The 4391-nt window shown below is 40.9% G+C and overlaps 1 pseudogene; it reads right to left on the bottom strand.

Moving 5' to 3' along the window:
- Positions 1–3716: 3716 nt before the first annotated feature.
- LOC121465944 lies at positions 3717–4113 on the bottom strand (annotated as a pseudogene).
- Positions 4114–4391: the final 278 nt, after the last annotated feature.

The raw sequence follows: 4391 nt of genomic DNA, 5'->3' as shown, positions 1-4391 counted from the left end.
GAATTCTAGACAAAATACTATTCTGGAGTGGGGAAATATTGAACAAAATTGTATAGAAAAGATCTAACAGCACACACAATGATTTTCTTTATATAGGCTTTATTGGTATATTTTTTATATTATTCTGACAAGATATCTGAAATAGTCTATGTTATAAAGAAAAGAGGTTTCTTCACCTTATAGTTTTGGGGCTTCAAGGGCATGGTGCCAGCTCTGCTAAGGACCTCATTGAAGATGAATCATAAAAGGTGACTCATATAGGAGAAGGAGGTGTCCTGTGTGCAGGCAGGAACCAATGAGCCATTCAGCAACTGGGCTCAGTGTTATGACAAACGGCTCTTGTGGGAAATACTTTAAAATCTCCCAAGTACTTCCATACTCCCTTTGTAGAGAGCTCCATTGGTATCCAGAGAGCTCCACTAAGCCTCTGAAATGTGGTCACACCTCCCAATGTGGTCACACTAAGGCCTGGAGCTCCAAGTCCTATATCCTTGGGAGAAAGAGTAAAAACATATCTAAGCCTCCACTTTCTCTTCCTTGGAGAAACTATTGTGTAAACTATATAAAACTGTGTTCTATGAAGACTGGGAATTATTAGAAAAAAATAATGGTTTTCAGTTAACATGCCAAAACCAAAGTTTTGCAATTATTTCATTCTTATAATAAATCTTAGTTAAAGCTTGGTACGTGACCCCTCCATTTTCCATAAAATTTTATAACCTTCCTAGATATGAAAATCATGGAAAAATAAAGTGTCCTGTGGTATGTACATCCTGTTCAATTTTGAACAGATTAAGGGATAGCAGTTTGGAATTCAAAGTATCTGTTAATTATTTCCATAAAGATAAATGGTACATTGGAGTAGGCTTTTCAAAGTATGAAGAATAATACACTATTTTTTAAAAAATCATCTATAGTAATAACCTACCTCCTTAATGGTTTTAGCTTTACTTACCTTTAGCTATACTATTTCATTCTATCTTCAAGCTACCTAAAGCATATAGAATTATTTATATAAAAATTAACATATGACTAGGTATTGATAGAGAAAGTTTGGAAATAAGATCACTGGTCCATTAATAGCAGCATTGACGGAAGTCTACAGAGCACCTATTGAGGGTTACAGGCTCTTATGCCCCCAAAACAAAAGAATTCAACCAGAGACTATGAATAATGGTAGAAATTAAAGCAATTTATTAAGAAAGAGAACACTCTTAAATGTCGAAGCAGAACAGAGAGCTGGGAAAGGTTCTGTATTCAAATGTTGTGAGCCAAGGATTTTATGACCCTTATGGGTTATTTATGTTACACCCACTTTCTCCCATATGTGCGTGTTATGCACTATTCTGGCACAAGAGTCGTCCCTTACATGTAAGCCTGCTGGGAGGGGTTTCCAGTTGTTATGTGTGTTATAATGGTAAATTTTTATGTGCTGAGAAGCTGGCTCTGGAAGCACGGTTGTTCCCCTATTCCTATTTGAGACCAATGTTTGTTTCAAAGAGTCTTCCCAGGCCCTTTTGCCTGGAGATGGGCTGGCAACCCTAAGTTTTTGATAGGACAGATAAAACAGCCCAAAAGTCAAAACACCATGTCCCTGAAAACAGCTGGAAGGTGAAAAATTTCCAGCAGATGTTACCATTGTTTATCCCATGTTATAAAAGTGTCCGCAGTGGGGAAGAGGTGTGGGAGTTCAGCCATGGGAGGCTCAGCCATGGAGGAAGCTCGATGAGGAACTTCAGGCTGCCTCAGCTTCCCCAGTCAGTTTCTGCTGGATGTAAACTCCTGAATTCACAGCGTGATCTTTGCTTGCTGCTATCTACTCTTTTACCTGGAAGCTCTACCTGTGGGTACCCTGCTTTGCCTGCGACTCTCCGTGAGGAGCTACACCTGGCTGCCTTAATGGGGTTGCTTCAGATCATTTGTGCTGAATGTTTGTTGCTCCCAATTTGAAGATGTTATTTTTCTGCAGTTCGTTTGTTTGCTTACTTTGGCTTGGAATTCTCACCTGGAAGGAGGCTCTGTCTTGTCTTAGACTCTCTCCAGCTACTGTCATGAAGACGCTTCTCCAGTCAATTTTTGCTAGAAGTTTTGAGCACACAATTTGATGGTATTTTCCTACCTGTCTGTCTACCATTCATCCGTCTGTTGCTTGTTATTTATTTTTTTTATTTTTACTCTTTATACTTAATAAACTCATTCATTCAAAACAAAAAAATGCCTATTGTAGCATGCCAGTTTTTCTACCAACAGGCTTCTTTTGTGTACTAATCTTTTGTGACAATTACACGCATTTAAAGTGTATTGTGTCCATCCTCATGCCACATTGCCCTCTTGCATTGTTCCCTACTCTTGCTGAATCCTTTCTTCTTCCAAACAAGGCCAGTTCTACCCTATGTCCAGTGTGTATGTGTGTGTGTGTGTGTGTGTGTGTGTGTGTGTGTGTGTGTGGTCTTATGAAGGCAATCACTGTTTCTGTATCCTCTTCTGTATTCCTTTGGCCACCTCTTTGATGATATTCTTTGAATTTGGGAGTGGGTGGTCTAGATATCTTGTTTAGAGCTGAGATTTCAATGGTCACTACTTGCTCTTGGCACTCTGGCTGGTTGGAGTCTCTGCATTTTCCATCACTCTCTACAAAAGAAGCTTCTCTGGCCCAGGCTGAGATAAGCACTAGCCTACGGGTGTGTACATAAATGTATAGATGAACTTCGGCTATGTGTCTGTTCTGCAACATGAGCAATGTATACAGTCTCCTAGGACTCATGACTGCTCCAGTCAAAAGCTTCTGAGCAAGTTCACAGTACCAAAAAAATATTCTTTCCCAATGAGCAGGCATCAAATGCAACTGGAGAGCAGTTGATTAACCCCAAAATGTTCTAGACAGTATTGTAACAGTGGGAACATCTTGCCTGGCATGTCAGTAGTATAGTCTTCAGGGTACATAGGTGGGAAAGACCATTGGTGACTTTTCTCCCCCATGACCTAGTATAGCCTCTTCCAGTACTATGAGAACCAGCCATCAGGGAGGAAGCTTCCAGACCAGGCCCATTAGTTTCTCTGTGTCCTGTATCCTAAGTGAATGATACCCTCAGCAAGATTCTTACCATCTAGTTCTGGTGGATGACCAAGGGCAGTGGCAATAGCCTGTTTATTAAACGATGTCACCCCCTCCCTGCTCTATTCCCTTGTCATATCTCTCTTCCTATAGTGTGAGGTGAATCATCCAGTTATCCAGCACAAATTTCTTATGTCAGTACAATATTCACTGGTTGCTTTGGAAACACCAAGCCACCTTGAGTTTCTTTTCTTTTTGTCTTTGTAAACGTATGCCCACAAGCTCTAAGTGTCTACAAAGCAAAGGAAATCAGTCAGGCTTAACACAAAAACAGTTTTGGTTAGAGGTGGGACTTGTGCCTACATCCCCAGCCCTAACCAAAGAGCTATTTGCAATTGGTACCTACTAGGAAAGGAAAAATTAGTTTTCTCCAATAGAGTGAGACTGGGCATATAAACATTCTCCAGTAGACTGTCAAAAAAGAAACATATTCATTTGTGTGTGTGTGTGTGTGTGTGTGTGTGTGTGTGTTTGTGCTTTTTGTTAACTTTTTAATCCTGTTTTGTTTGTTTGTGAAAGAGAGAAATAACTTGAAGTTGGGTGAGTCAGGAGAAGGGGAAAGCCAGGGCTACATAGATAGACCCTCTGCTAACGGCACTTGCTAAGACCAATCTTCAATCTCGGCTTCTCCAAATATGACGTAGGTGTCTGAAGCTGGGCTCTTGTAGATATCTGGCTTGGTGATAAAAGAGGACATTTTTAGATTTCTGGATAGTGACTCCAGTAACCCCTGTAACCTGTTGAAGACCCAGTTGGGACATAGCCTTTTTTGCCTTCTTTTCACCCTGACTCTGGTTTGCTTTACTGACTGGTTCCTCCTCAATTTCAGCTGCTGTTGCCCACTGGGCTTATTGTGTGGTTGTCTTTGAGGAGTCTTGTTCCTTGAGCTCTGGGACTGATTCATCACTGTCAGATTCTGTTCCTGACCCTGCCTCAGCTTGCGGCAGTGGCAACTTCTGCTCTGTAGCAGGGATGGTTTCTGCGGCTTCACCAGTCATTTTGCATGAAGAACACGGTAGCCAAGAGGGTGGCAGAAGGAACAAACGAGAGCATGACCACACTGCTGCAGAAGGAAGCCGAGAGAGAGATAGCCTTTTTTTCAAAAACAAACAAAGGTATTTTTTTTTCTTAGATAGAATACCTGAACAATCACTTTCTAAATGAGATCTAAAGTTTCCCAGAAGAGAGGGTTTAAGGCCAGAATATAATCCATGCTTTCCTTTCTCCTCTTCTCTCATGAAAATGTGACCAGGTGGAGGAGTTTACAGTTAGTCCT

Source organism: Microtus oregoni, unplaced genomic scaffold (genome assembly GCF_018167655.1).
Source record: "Microtus oregoni isolate MIOR12 unplaced genomic scaffold, Mior012 000032F_ref0000030, whole genome shotgun sequence".
Taxonomy (NCBI): Eukaryota; Metazoa; Chordata; class Mammalia; order Rodentia; family Cricetidae; genus Microtus; species Microtus oregoni.
The sequence above is the reverse complement of the archived record's forward strand: the minus strand, read 5'-3'. Positions and strand labels throughout refer to the sequence as shown.